The sequence below is a fragment of the Trematomus bernacchii genome, unplaced genomic scaffold, assembly GCF_902827165.1.
Source record: "Trematomus bernacchii unplaced genomic scaffold, fTreBer1.1, whole genome shotgun sequence".
Taxonomy (NCBI): domain Eukaryota; kingdom Metazoa; phylum Chordata; class Actinopteri; order Perciformes; family Nototheniidae; genus Trematomus; species Trematomus bernacchii.
In genome coordinates this window covers 84,184-100,616 of record NW_022987790.1, presented here as the reverse complement: position 1 = coordinate 100,616, position 16,433 = coordinate 84,184, and positions in this window count along the sequence as shown.

Genomic DNA, 16,433 nt, shown 5'->3' with positions numbered 1-16,433 from the left:
TTTATTATGGTTTCTTTTTACTCCTAAAACTATTCAAACCACAGTTCATCTTTTACAGGAAACTCAGTTTACAGATCCTTGGATTATTTCAGGATGTTTTCACACATTGTTCACTCGTATACCTAAGTTAAATCAAGCTATACAATAAATGAATAAACAATAATTCTCCCCAGTCGTTGTAACAGAAATACAGACGAGATGTTTGTCTCTGGAACGGTTGAAGACTAAGCCAACATGTTTCCAAATGGTTTTCGTGCAGAGCTGATTGAATCCTCATCCTCATTTGCTGATTTTCTTACAACAGGTTAATGTACCAGCCCTGTGCAGAAACAGCAGAGGTAAAACCAGACTGCCGGGGAGAGAGAGCCAGTTATCAGCCACCGCCATCTCACAAATAGTTTCCCCTGACACAGCAGAAACAAACCACATCAGATTCGCACAACAATTCACCAACATAACGGCAAGTATGGCCATTATGGTGAAGAAAGCCCTGCGCTTTGATTGGTCAACTATTGTCCTGTCCCCACCCTGCTCCCCTGGCCCTGGACGAATCAGAACGCAGAGAACAGACATGCTGCAGAAGAAGACAATGCCCAAGGAGATAATGGTGAGGCTGAGATCGAAGTAAAACAAAGGTTTCTCTATGTTCAGAGGTGTCACTGCAATGAAAATCAGCCAAACACAACCAATGCAGATATTTCTGATTCTGACCCCTCTCCCTCCTTTCAGGTTCACGTACTGTAGGTGACGGGATGCACGACAGCCAGGTAACGCTCCACACAGGTCAGGACGTGAAATGTATTCCTTCCATACCAGGTAAAGTACACAACAAAATAACCAACACGGTATATAATGACATGAACTGTATAGAGACCATACAGGTAGAGCGTGAACCCTGAGTAATCCACCAGCTCAATCAGCACCATGTGGAAAGTGAAGATGTCCGAGTGACTGGTCGTTGATGACGTGGAGCTCCGCTGACGCCATCGTTGGAGACCCAGGTAGAGGACGAAGATGCAGATAGGGAGGATGAGGAGGGTGATGGTGATGTAGAATGAGAGGAAGATTAAGGAGCTTGGTCTGCTGATGAGGCACTCCATTTCCTTTGGGAGGATTTGATGAAGAAGGGAGTCATTGGAAGATGGAGAATCGAGTGCCATGTTTGCAAGAGAAAAAGTCAATCAAGAAAACATGAATGTAATCCTGTGATGCTCTTCCTGCTATACCGATAGCCGGAGCATATTTTAGGAAAGCCACTGAGTTTGAAAAAATAAAAAATCATCTGTGCAAGTAATCATCCATAATACTGTTAAATTCGGAGACAGTTTCTTCCCGCGGGCAGTGAGACTGTTAAACAATTGAACTGCTAAAACAATTTCATAACATTCATCAGTAATATATATCTACTATCTAATATATATCATTCCAATAACTTGTATATAGACTCGTACTGCACTATTCCACTTTTTATTTCTCTCTCACTTTATTTTAGAACTATTTTTCTTTTTGTATTACTTTTACTATCTGTATTATTATGTTGCATTGTTGGAGAAGCCTGTGACCTAAGATTTTCAATGACATAATTACTCTGTAGCTATGTTAGTTTGACAATAAAGAACCTTTAACCTTGAACCTTGAAATTAGAAAATGATAATAAAAGTGGTAAGAAAAACAAAGTGACCAACCTTCATGAGGACTAGATTCTGATCTTCTAGCATCTGCTGATTCCCGTATCTGAGCGTCTGATCCAAATCACCATCTGCATTATATTAAAACCCCACTCCTCTTCCTGCCTCTTTCTCTCTCCCAATAAAATACAAAACTGATATTTGAATAAAATTAAAGTGGCACTGACGGTGACAACAATGACATTGATTGAGTTGTGTTCAGTGTTAATGTACTGACACAACTTAGAAAGACTTTGTGTGGAGGGTAAGGTAAGGTATGTTTATTTATACAGCACATTTTTACAGACACAGAGGCAATTCCAAGTGCTTTACCTCAACATTAACACACAATAGGAAGCACTTATTCTAAAATTGGAACAGATACTGGTTTGATTTGATTCATCTGAAAAATCAATTATAGTACTAGTGTGCCATTAGAAGCTATTCAAATTGGGCTGTGTTCAAACTGATGCAACTTTTTCATGCCTTCCTTTTCTATAAATTGGTCTTTAGCCACTAAAGAGTAGAGTTTCTGCTTCACCTTGTAATCTGTCCACCACGAGATATTTATGATGTTTTGGCAACAATCCGAACATTTCCCACTGAAATACTTAAATCTGAGGACCTACATAACCTCCAAATGTAGATTGAGTTTTTCAAAGGTGTAAATACAATGTATAAAAGACAATAAGACATTCAGTTCCTTATGTTTTTTATTTATTTATCTTTTAACTGGTTCTGTACAATGTCTTAGTGTTTGGGGGGAAAGAGATAAAGCTGAGTTGCCAGCATAGAGGACGATGTTTTTGTAAACAAATGTAAAATTAGAAAGAGCAGAGTTTCAAATACTGATGAAGTTTCTTGAGGTTACTCCTGACTTCAGTTATTTTATCACGGAAAAATTGCCAGTATCCTTTCTGATCATATTTGCTACTATTCAACACAGTTTATAACTGGAATATCTCTGTTGTTTCTTGAATAAAAAGGGTCTAAAACAGGGGTGTCCAAACTACGGCCCGGGGGCCAAATGCGGCCCGCGGACCATTTTGAATCGGCCCTTAGCAAATTCAAAAAGTATAATATGAATATGGCCCACAAATTAAACTTGTGCTTGTCTTATATTGTACTTCTTAACTATAAATGTAAACATACATTACACAGTATAGTATTCATGTGTTAATAAGACCGCTTTTCAAAAATAAATTCAGTCAATTAAAGTTGGAAACATTTTCTAACATATCTTAGTTGATAAGAAAAAAGCCCAATGACTTATTTACATGACAACCTTGAAATACACCCTTCATATTTCCCCTTATTATATCTGAGGCTTCTGTTTTAAGGGATGAGCTGCCAACACTCACAAGAATCATTTACCTACATTTGATGGATTTTGCTAACTTATAACTGAACTTATGAGGCAATATACCTCTATAAGGGGCCCAGCCCTTCGTATCTTTTTCTGTATGTGGCCCTCAGTGAAAAAGGTTTGGACACCCCTGGTCTAAAATAATGTGTGTTTCAACACGTGCAAGAACCTCTTTATGCAACTGAGGTTTGTTTAACCGATCCAGCAGATGGACAGTTGACCAAATTCAAATGGAGCGAGGACAAAGCCTGCTGCGTAAACAAATCAAAGAGTCAGGAGCTGTTTTGCATCGTGTTAGTTTAATCACATCGGCATCATCACTGTCATAAACATACAAATCAATCATGGGTAGGGTTATATGAGTTCCTGTAAATCAAAATCATCTACTACCATATATGTCTAATATACATTATTTAGATAGTATCAATATACTTGCAAAGGTATCAATGCTTATAAACTGTGCATATGAACGTAATGTTACTAATATCAAAGCTATATTTATTCTATCAGTCTTTCAAATCCTTAAACCATTCAAACATTTATGGAAACTTGCATTATTTCAAGATACAATGTACATTTATATATAAACAATGTATTAATTCAGTTTCTAACCCACATAATTAACTATACAGGACAAAAAAGTCTACGTAATTCCAAACAAAAATGCCCTTTCTTGTGTCCTGTTGGAAACCACAAGTCAACATTGAAATTGCATATCTTCCGTTGCAAACTGAAAACGCATCTATTTAAAAAAAAAAGAAAAGCACTTTAATTGATTTAATTTAGGCCTTGTATCTGATTCACCAGCACTTGATGGTATGATCTTGCTTGAAGTGAATATATCTACAGTTTCCTTGTTGTTCGGAGTTTGATTCTTTATGGTTTTTTGCACTTATTGTTATTCGCTTTGGACAAAAGCATCAGCAAAATGATATTTAATGTAATGAATATTTTTGTTACATGACATCCGTACCAAACTAAGGCCATCTCCAAAGTTATTCGACCCCAAATGTTGACGTATTTGTTACGTAATCCTGAAGTTATTTGAAAGTAAACCACAATATTTCCCTTACGACGACCGAGGAGTTTCTTATTTTGACCCTAACCAGCAAATCTAATTGAATCCATATCCTCATTTGGGGTTTTTCTTGCAACAGGATAGCTTCCCTGCTCTGTGCAGAAACAGCAGAGGTAACACCAGACTGCTGGGGAGAGTGAACCAAGAGTCAGACACTATCATCACACATATCCCTTCATTAAACACTTTAAGAACAACCAAAGTCATATGCCCACACGACCTGAACAACAGCACTCCCATTATGGCCACTATGGTGTAGAAAGCCCTACGTTTTGATTGGTCAACTAGTGTCCTGTCCCCGCCCTGCTCTCCTGGCCCTGGACGAATCAGAACATGGAGAACAGAAAGGCTGCAGAAGCAGACAATGATCAAGGAGATAATCAAGAGGCACAAATCAAAATAAAAAAACACATTTTTGAACAAGGAAAACAGAGTTGTTCCTGCAATGCTAAGCAGCCAAACACACCCACTGCAGATGTTTCTGATTCTGACCCCTCTCTGTCCTTTCAGGCTCAGGTAGGTGACGGGATGCACGACAGCCAGGTAACGCTCCACACAGGTGAGGACGTGAAAGTAAGCCCGTCCATACCAGGGTAAGAGCGTTATAATGAACCCGGCTCTGTATGCATTCTCATTAACCAAATGGAAACCCAGGTTGACTAGCGTGAACCCTAAATAATCCACCAGCTCCATCAGCACCATGTGGAGAGTGAAGATGTCCGAGTGACTGGTCGTTGATGATGTGGAGCTCTGCTGACGCCATCGTTTGAAACCCAGGTAGAGGACGAAGACGCAGAGAGGGAGGATGAGGAGGGTGCTGGTTATGTAGGCTGATATGAGGATAAGGGAGCCTGATCTGCTGATGAGACAATCCTTGTCCGAAGACCCCGAGTTGTTGAAAGAGGAAACATTTACGGCCATATCTGGAAGAATTTGAATGGCAAAAAAACATAAAACTGACTGACAATCAAAAAAAAATCGTTAAGGTTTCATTACCAGGTATTAATTGTGCAAGTGTCCAACAGTAAAACCTTGTTTTGTCCGATCCCTCGCAAGAAGATGACCAACCCGAATCAGAAACTGTTTATGCTCCTCTTCCCTGTGTGGATTCCCGTGACTGATTATCTGATCTAAATAAACATCTGTTTGATATTGAAACCCAACTCCTCCTCCTTCCTCTCCCTCTCTTTCCAAATAAAATCCAAATTCAAATCTAATATTTGTATGAAATCAACTTGGCACTCATGAATAACCCGTTTATAAAAACACTACTTATTATAATATTGGAACAGACAATGGTGTTGTGATTTATTTGACTAATCATATATATATAACTTGTACTCCATTAAAGGATAGTTAAAGTGTGGCTGTATTAAAACCTGTTAACCTGTTAAGCCCTGAGCCTGTTTTTCAGGTCTCAGGCTCGAAAATGGCATTCCCAGAACAAATGAATATATCTTCACTTCTAAAAGGGGAAAATGAATAATCTTTTTTCTCAAAGCAATGATAAACCTGTGAGTTGGATGTAGAAAAGTCAGAATCAATATAGATGTTTTTATTTTAAAGTAAATTCCGATTGAACATAGTAAAAAAATGTAAATTATAGTTTCCGTCCAAAAAAAACCCCATTACTTATAGTGAAAATAGGTAAAACTTTATATTAAGGTATACAAATTCACCATCAACTAGTTGTTAATTAACATGCATATTAGCAGTATATTGGCACTGTATTAGTCATTATAAAACAGTTATGAATGGGTTATTCTACATGACCATATTCTACAAGTAATAAGCCATTAGTTGAGAGTTTTTCCTCAATAACCCTCTAATTAGTGCTTATTTATTGCAAGTAAGGAAGTTGTTGAGTTTTGGTCTTAATATGCTAGCATTTGCGTTAGCATTCGCGCTAGTGGTAGCATACATGCTAGCGTTAGCCATACTAGCCTGTATACATGCTTATTGCACAGCTAGCATTAGCTATATTTACCTTGTTTACACTAAGCGGTCCTATGTGTTCATCTGTGTATGTTACACTTGCATGTATGAGATCATTAAGTGCCTTGTAACTTCTTTTTTATAGTTTCACTCTGTTTGAATGTCAGTGGACTGCAAATAAGTCAATAAAGGAGCATGGCTGCTCATTCCCTGGCTCTCAAAAGAGTTTGGCTGGCTGTTTAATCTATGTTCACACTGAGACAGTACAACACATAGAGAGAACAGTACACCTATTGTGTAAGTACATACAAGCAAGGTCACACAGTATGATCACAAATACATAACATCTGTTTTTATTAAAAAGTATACAGGCTGCATGTGTGTTCTCAGCCTTGGAGGAACTTGACATGTTTTGGTATGTGTCTAAACCTCTCTTTAGTGGTTCATTAATAAAACAGATATTTCAACGTGTGCCTACTTTGTTCATGTGCTGTTGAGGATAATTTCAGTAGTTGTGTTCTATAATGTATTTACAAAGTGTGAAGAGGAGGCAACTTTAGAATAGGGAACCTGTTCAGGTCAATTAGAGTCAAACTACTAGCTTATTGGTTATGAACAAGACTTCACTTTAAAATAGGGAACATGTTCTTAGATATAAATACCTAATTTTTAGTTATTTAGACTTAATTAACACTTATTGTTTCATGTCTTGTTACATAAGAATAGATCATATTTGTTAAGTGTTATTATGGGAGAATTACTATTCTTGTGGTCCTGCCTTATTAGGCCCATATTGAGCAGCGCATATTAAGACCAAAACTCATGTACAACAACTTCCTTACTTGCAATAAATCAGCACTAATGAGAGGGTTATTGAGGGAAAACTCTCAACAAATGGCTTATTACTTGTAGAATATGGTCATGTAGAATAAGGCATTAATAAGTGTTTTATAATGACTAATAAAGAGCCAATATACTGCTAATATGCATGTTAATTAACAACTAGTTGATGGTGAATTAGTGTACCTTAATATAAAGTGTTACCAATATTACACATCTGGCTTAGTTCTTTATTTATCTACAGAGATTGGGCCTCAGAATAGACCGGAAACTATATTGTGCTGGAAGGAGAACTAATGGAATCTGCTGGTATGTCAAGTATGGTGGTGAATCTTGAAAGCTCAGAGATGGGCAATTCACTTACCAGTATATTGGGTTTTCATCTTCATCAGTGTCTTCATCAGTGATTTTTTAGATGTTCTGTGTTGGAACGAGTTATGGGCTTGCGGATTTGTGTCGGAATTGGGATTTCTGGGGCAGATAGGTAAGGAAGAAGAAGATCTCTATGTAATGTACGTTGCGGACTATCTTTTTTCTCTGGCCTGACTGTGCAATGTTCCAGCTCTTTTGGTAACAACATACACTTCAGATTCCCATTTGTCTGATAGCTTATGTTTTCCTCTCAGACGTACATTTCTGACGAGGACACGGTCTCCAACGGAAAGATCAGCAGCAATGACATGTTTGTCAAATCTTACTTTGTTCTTCTGCATGATCTTTTCTGCGTTTCCAGTTGCTATCTTGTAGCCCTCCTCCAAATGAGACTTTAGATCTTGGACATACTGAGAGTGAGATGTATGTTGTTTGTTTGTAAGAGGTAGTCCAAAGGCTAAGTCAATTGGTCGGCGTGGTTGCCGCTATCCTGTTTTAAGAAAAACACCAAATGAGGATAAGGATCAATTAGATTTGCTGGTTAGGGTCAAAATAAGAAACTCCTTGGTCGTCGTAAGGGAAATATTGTGGTTTACTTTCAAATAACTTCAAAACTACGTAACAAATAAGCAGGGCCGTCCCTCCCTACAGAGGTCTAATAATGTATATTAGACATATATGGTAGTAGATGATTTTGATTTACAGGAACTCACATAACCCTACCCATGATTGATTTGTATGTTTATGACAGTGATGCTGCCGATGTGATTAAACTAACACGACCATGCAAAACAGCTCCTGACTCTTTGATTTGTTTACGCAGCAGGCTTTGTCCTCGCTCCATTTGAATTTGGTCAACTGTCCATCTGCTGGATCGGTTAAACAAACCTCAGTTGCATAAAGAGGTTCTTGCACGTGTTGAAACAGACATTATTTTAGACCAGGGGTGTCCAAACCTTTTTCACTGAGGGCCACATACAGAAAAATACACGAAGGGCTGGGCCCCTTATAGAGGTATATTACCTCATAAGTTCAGTTATAAGTTAGCAAAATCCATCAAATGTAGTTAAATGATTCTTGTGAGTGTTGGCAGCTCATCCCTTAAAACAGAAGCCTCAGATATAATAAGGGGAAATATGAAGGGTGTATTTCAAGGTTGTCATGTAAATAAGTCATTGGGCTTTTTTCTTATCAACTAAGATATGTTAGAAAATGTTTCCAACTTGAATTGACTTAATTTATTTGAAAAGCGGTCTTATTAACACATGAATACTATAATGTGTAATATATGTGTACATGTATAGTTAGGAAGTACAATATAAGACAAGCACAAGTTTCATTTGTGGGCCATATTCATATTATACTTTTTGAATTTGCTAAGGGCCGATTGAAAATGGTCCGTGGGCCGCATTTGGCCCCCGGGCCGTAGTTTGGACACCCCTGTTTTAGACCCTTTTTATTCAAGAAACAACAGAGATATTCCAGTTATAAACTGTGTTGAATAGTAGCAAATATGATCAGAAAGGATACTGGCAATTTTCCGTGATAAAATAACTGAAGTCAGGAGTAACCTCAAGAAACTTCATCAGTATTTGAAACTCTGCTCTTTCTAATTTTACATTTGTTTACAAAAACTATGCTGACAAATCAGCTTTATCTCTTTCCCCCAAACACTAAGATATTGTACAGAACCAGTTAACGCTGGACATAACTCAGTCAATGTCATTGTTGTCAGTGCCACTTTGATTTTATTCAAATATCAGATTTGTATTTTATTGGGAGAGAGAAAGAGGCAGGAGGAGTGGTGTTTTAATATAATACAGAGGGTGATTTGGATCAGATGCTCAGATACGGGAATCAGCAGATGGTAGAAGATCAGAATCTAGTCCTCATGAAGGTTGGTCACTTTGTTTTTCTTACCACTTTTTTTTATCATATTTTAATTTAACATTATTATTGATGATTGACATGATCAGAAAAGTTTGTACTTGCACAGATGATGTTTTATTTTTTCAAACTCAGTGGGTTTCCTAAAAGATACTTCGGCTATCGGTATAGCAGGAAGAGAATCTAAGAATTACATTAATGTTTTCTTGATTGACTTTTCTCTTGCAGACATGGCACTCGATTCTCCATCTTCCAATGACTCCCTTCTTCATCAACACCTCCTTTGGAAAATGGAGTGCCTCATCAGCAGACCAGGCTCCTTAATCTTCCTCTCATTCTACATCACCATCACCCTCCTCATCCTCCCTATCTGCATCTTCGTCCTCTACCTGGGTTTCCAACGATGGCGTCAGCAGAGCTCCACGTCATCAACGACCAGTCACTCGGACATCTTCACTTTCCACATGGTCGTCATGGAGCTACTTGGTTTCTTAGGGTTCAATCTCTGCGTCTATGCTGTCTATGTCGAAAATTACAAAATGTTATCTGTCGGGTTTGTTGTTAGTTTTTTTACCTGGTATGTACAGCATAGTTTTCACATCCTGACCTGTGTGGAGCGTTATCTGGCTGTCGTGCATCCCGTCACCTACCTGAATCTGAAAGGACAGAGAGGGGTCAGAATCAGAAACATCTGCATTGGGTGTGTTTGGCTGCTTAGCTTTGCAATGTCATATCTACCTGATGACTTCTCATTTGTCTTTGATCTCGGGCTGATGATTTTCTCCTTGATCGTAGTGTCCTTCTTCAGCCTTTCTGTTCTCTGCGTTCTGATTCGTCCAGGGCCAGGGGAGCAGGGCGGGGACAGGACGATAGTTGACCAATCAAAGCGCAGGGCTTTCTTCACCATAGTGGCCATACTGGGAGTGCTGTTGGTCAGGTGTTTTGTTAGTCTTGTTAAGGTTGTATTTGATTTGTCAGACCAACCTGAGGGTTGTGTTTTGATTGCGGCCGAAGTCTGGTTCACTCTCCCCAGCAGTCTGGTGTTACCTCTGCTGTTTCTTCACAGAGCAGGGAAATTAGCCTGTTGTAAGAACAACAACAAATAAGAATATGAATTAACTTAGAGTTGCATGAAATCCCTGTTTTTGGTTTGGTCTTCGCCAGTTCCAGAGACTTCGTAAGGGTTGGCGTTGGGGAGTTAGGGTTAGGGTCAAAAAGACTCACCACACAAGAAAATACAGTGGTTTACTTTAAAATAACTACCTGATTATATGACATTTAGTTAACGTTTTTGGTTAGAATAACTAGGGAAATGGCGTTATTATTGTATCATGTTGTGCAACAAACAACTTAATGGCTTGTGGTTTCACGGTCCCATACTGACTTTTTTGCTTTGTATACTTGATGTGGGGATAGTGTGCTGGACTTCGAATCAGGGGGTAGCAAGTTCGAGTCCCACTGCAGTCAGCATGTCGTTGTGTCCCTGGGCACCTGTGGGGATTGTCCATAGTACTGAATGTATGTACGTTGCTTTGGATAAAAGTGTCTAACAAATGACATGTAATGTAATGTACACATTCAGCTGGGCTATATAATGTTGCATTGTTTATATATGAATTATAGTGCATTATTTTCCGTAGGTGTTTGTTTTAACATTATATAAAAAACATCATGAATTAATTTAAGTTGCTGTATTGTGAGTTTTCTGAAAAAAATGAAAAAGGGTTTGAATGGTTTGAGGAGCAAAAAGAGTGCTACCACAAATATAGCATGTTATTATGTTACATTATGCACAATATATAACGCAGATTAATTCCCTTTTCAATACAATTATACCATTCAAATGATTTATAGCAAATATATTAGACTGTTTATGGTGTACAGGTGCAGTAGATGATGTTGTATTACAGGGTTATTGCAGATGAACAGGAATAAATCCCACCGTGATTAGATTTATATGTTTATGACAGTGATGCTTAGGTGAAGAGGTTCAACCTAGAGCACACATACTGTGTATACAGGAAACAAAGGGCTGTTTGAAAAAGATGTAATTAAAATACCACAACCATGCAAAACGGTTCATGACTCTATTTGATTTGTTTACGCAGCAGGCTATGTGTTTACATCAACTGTCCATCTTTTTATTTCATTATAGTGTACACTACAGTAATTGATGCCATTTCATTTATATTGTAATATCACAGTACACTCACTACACTCCCCCCTCCCTCCCTCCACCCACACATACCCGCACAGGCAAAACCAAAAAATGCTTATCAATATAACTTAAACAACAGAGCCATGAAAATAAACAAGTAAAACAAACAAATAATTATACAATACAAATAATTATACAATACAGTGACAATGTAGACAATGACAACACCATAACACGTATTTCCGGCCGTCAGGACAAATAGCCACAGAATGCACCATTCCATCACTGGTCATATCTCAATGTGTTTCCCAAGTAAGAAAACAATGGCAACCACAGAGCTTGAAAAATATGTCCACGATTATATTTTTCCAATGTCATTTTCTCCAGAGGTAAAAAATGTGTTATCTGATCAATGAAAAGTTTAAATGTTGGGGGACGTTCATTCTTCCAGAATAAAAGTATACATTTCTTGGCAAAATATGTTATTGTGATTAGTATTCTGTAATGTTTTGGGTTCAGTTTCATGTCATTTAACAGGAAAAAACATGGATTTAGGCTAATTTCGATGTCTAAAACGGCTTTTGTGAGAGCATGAATCGAATCCCAGAAATGTTTCAAGACATCACAATCCCAAAACAGATGCATAAATGTTCCTTCCTTTATTTTACATCTCGGACATTTTGGAGAGTTTTCTTTGGAAATGTTATGCATCTTTATGGGTGTGAGGTAGAATTTGTTGATACATTTAAAGTTTGCTTCTTTGATTTTATTGCTTGTGAATGGAAAATGTGTTCTTTCACAAATATTCAGCCAAGTAGTTTCATCTATCCGTATCCCTAAGTCCTTTTCCCAGATCTTTTTTAAAGTTAGAAATGATGACTGAGCTCTTTTAGAAAAAACTGCATTAAATTCACTAATGTTACCTTTGATCGTGCTCAATGACATCAATATCTCCTCCTCTTCTAACAATCCCATCTCAATTTATTGCTTTTAATAATTGATTGGATCACGTTCCTAATTTGCAGGTATCTGAAAAAATCCTTATTTGAAATGTCATATTCTGCTCTTAAATCATTAAATGATTTCATTGTTATATCTTTGTGAAACAAATGTTTCAATTGCTTTATACCTGATTTCGTCCATTTGTTTATATCGATTGACAACAAATATTTGCTAAGATCAGGATTGTTCAAAATAGGAGAACAGATGGAAATACCAGAGTTAACATGAGCTTTTTTTGTACAGTCCCTCCAGGCTAAAAGTGTATTGACCACTGTAAAAGATTTGTCCATATTTTTCACCTTATTGAAATCTTTAACAAATATAAGAGTTTCCACTGGCAACGGGTCAAAGACATTCGCTTCTGTCTGAACCCATGGTGAATCCTTTCTTCCCAGAGACCATGATAGTACATTTCTTAATTGAGCTGACCAGAAGTAGTGTTGAAAGTTGGGAAGACCAAGTCCCCCCATAGTTTCTGGTTTCATAAGAGTAATTAACTTGATTCTTGGTTTTTTATTACACCAGATACATTTTGAGATATGTCTATTGAGAGATTTAAAATAGTCAGCGGATAAATAGCATGGTGTAGTGCCGAGAGAAGGGAGTCGGAGGCGGTGCATCGAAGGTGCAAATCTCACTTTATTGAGCAGCAGAAATTGACATGCTGTCGGGTCGCAGCCAGAGAAGAGAAGAGAAAGTGAAAGGGACACACACACAGTAGGTACCCCGGAGGTACCGTCAACCTATCTGTCTGTGCGGAAACAATACCCCCAACCTGTAGTTCCTGGATTGAATTATGTAACCCCGTTAATTAATGATCACTACACAAGCCCCCCCAGAATTCAACCATGGACACAATCCTCGCGTCCGGGAGGAAGCACCACAGGGGCCGAGGAGGGCCGGGCCATGTAACGGGGCCGCAGGAGAGGGTAGGGGCCCCAACGAGGGCGAGGGCATCCCCACCGGGGGGTGGGGGGCAGGCCGGAACGGGCCGTCGTCAGGGGGCTGCAGAAAGCAGGGTCGCTGTGTTGCGACGTGGGGACGGGCGTGAAAAACCCGGAGGTCCCCAGCAGGGAGGAGCGCCGCCCGGCCGCTGGCGAAGGCACAGCGGCGGCGGGTACGAAGTCCTCGGGAGGAAGGAGCCGTGTCCCCGGGAGGAGGGAGCCGTGGACAGGGGAGAGGCCAGACGGGGCGCCGTCGAGGCGAACCGTGAGCCGCGGTTAGAGGAGAGGCCAGGCAGGGTCCGGGAGTGCACCACCCACGGGCCGATGAAGGCGTGGGCCACGTCCGAAGCTGCTGCCGAGGCGAAGGAAGAGGCCAGACAGGGTCCCGAAGCGCGCCACCCACGGGCCGAAGAAGGCGTGTGTGACGTCCGAAACCGTAGAGTCGAGGCGAGACGGGGTCCAGAAGCGCGCCACCCACGGGCCGAAGAAGGCGTGTGTGACGTCCGAAGCCGCCGTCGAGATGGTGAAAAAGCGAGAGGGTCCACACGAGGCCGACCAGACATGGTCGAACCTCCTCTCAGGCACCACAAAAAACAAAAATAAATAAAAAAACAGTCGGATGTCGATAGCCGCTAGCTGCTGTGGCCAGCCGTCGTTAGCTGTTGCCAGCTGCTAGCTGTTAGCAGTCGTGGCTAGCCGTTCTCGACGGCCGGTAGTCGCTGTCGTCGTCGTCGGCCCCGGAGCCTCTGCTAGGCGGCGTGCCCCCACCAGGGAAGGTGCTGCAGCGTGCAGTGGCAAGCACCTCAGGGGTAAATCGCGGGGTGGCCAGGAGGAACCGGCCAGCATCTTCGGCCAAAGCGCGGGGCTCAACACTAGCCGAGTTAGCTAGCGCAGCCTGGACATGCAGCCGCATGTCCCGAAGAACCAGCTCCACGAGGCAGAAGTCGGGCCCCTCCATACCTAGCAGGTCGTGCATCGTCTCCACGTAGCAGGAAGGCTTGCTGCCCTCCAGCGCCGAGACGAAGCGGGAATGGTGAGCGACGTCCTCAGCCATTCCGTGGGGCGCACCGAGCCTCAGTCTGTGCGCACGTGGCAGCCACGGAGGTCTCCAAAAATCTCCGGCATTTCGAGAAAAACAAGAGTTTTTTGCCGTGTTCGGTTCAGTCTCGGAACCTTCGCGAGACTTATGTCAGGGTCACCAATGTAGTGCCGAGAGAAGGGAGTCGGAGGCGGTGCATCGAAGGTGCAAATCTCACTTTATTGAGCAGCAGAAATTGACATGCTGTCGGGTCGCAGCCAGAGAAGAGAAGAGAAAGTGAAAGGGACGCACACACAGTAGGTACCCCGGAGGTACCGTCAACATATCTGTCCGTGCGGAAACAATACCCCCAACCTGTAGTTCCTGGATTGAATTATGTAACCCCGTTAATTAATGATCACTACAATGGTAACATTTGAAAAAGAAAATTACATCTCGGTAGAATATTCATTTTTATGACATTGATTCTTCCCAGTGGCGTTTTTATATGTACAAAAGTGGTGGGGCACAAAAAACTTAGATGTCTATATATAAGCTTCTGCAGTGATGTGCAGTGAGGTTCATGGCTGGCCACAAATATTATATTTTGACCTAAACCAAAATATAATATTATTTTCAAAAGCTTTTTTTGTCTGATGCTTCGATTAATTTTAAACAGACAGTTCAACAAAAGGATACCCAAAAAATGTAATTTTATCATTTAAATATTGAATTGTTCTCTCTTAGTAAGATCCCATTTTCAAAAAATTGCGGTCTTACCTTGACTTGAAGATGAAGTCCATTTGCCTATCCTTCTGGACAAACATTTCTATAACTTTTTTGTAAAAGTCTTCCTTATCTTCTTGTAGTTTCAAAAGTCTATCATAAATCGAATCGATAGATTTATGATAAAAAATGTATAAAAGTAGGGTAGACATGTGGATGTTATCCGGCTGAACAAAACGTGCATTTATCTAACAGGTACGTTTCCCACAGATCTTATTTCCAGCTCTTTTCTAAAATCCTATGGAGAAACCTCATTGCTTTTTTACAGCTTACTTCCTGGTTTTAGGACGCGTCACTGCAGCTCTCTCGTCTCCTCTTCAAGCACCACACTTTTCGCGGCACACGTACTTACAGCCAATCAGCTCTGAATGATGTGAGATGACGTATGGTGGGGATGGCAGCTCTGTACCCCTATGGTCTTTTTTTTTTTGCCACACACATTACATTGAAAAATACTCTGAGCATGCGCAGTGTAGTTTTTACAGTCACCGTTCACTTTGACAGTGAGAGGGAGGGGCACGATCAGGTTTTGTCCCACATGGCTCAAAACGGCACTGTAGACACTAATTAGAAGAACACAGACTAAAACAGCAATGTACAGACGAATCAGATGATTAAACATGACCTTAAAATATATTTTATATATTTTTTTATTTCTTTTTTTGCATCTCTTTGCATTTTTTGTAATCATTATGTGTAATACTTTCTGCTGACACTAGGTGGGGCTGTGCCCCACCTGCCCCTAATGACCAGTCGCCACTGCGTAGGAGCCCTGTGACCATCAGATTTGACGACGCTGATTGGCTGAAATTATGTTTCGGCGGCATAGTTTAAAGATAGCAACAGTTGGCTTCTGCTGCACTTGCTGCACTCTCGTCTGGGCGCTGTGCATAGCGCCCAGACGAGAGGGAGTAATGATACACGGGCAAGGCCAGGCAGGAAACATGTGACTTATCAGTAACTTTAGACATCGTAACACAATTTTAAACGAGATTTTATTGTAGATTATACATTTTACTGATACCAATTATATAATATTTACCTTGTTTATTAAAAATAAAAATAAAAATAAAAAATATATTTTTTAAATATATATATATTTATTTTTTATTTTTAATGTGGGAAGAGGGGGGGCGGCGCCCCTAGCGCCCCTATGGGCCGGCCGCCACTGGAATGTGGATAAGGTACTATATAAAAGAAAACAATGACCCCTCTATAGATCCGAATATTATTTGGGAAGCTGCAAAAGCTACTTTAAGAGGACTTATTATCTCATACACATCTTTTAAAAAACGTGAAAAAATCAGGCTCAGACAAGAACTTGAAAGAGAAGTAAACAGATGTGAAGCACTTCATAAATACGCATCAACAGATGAAAAC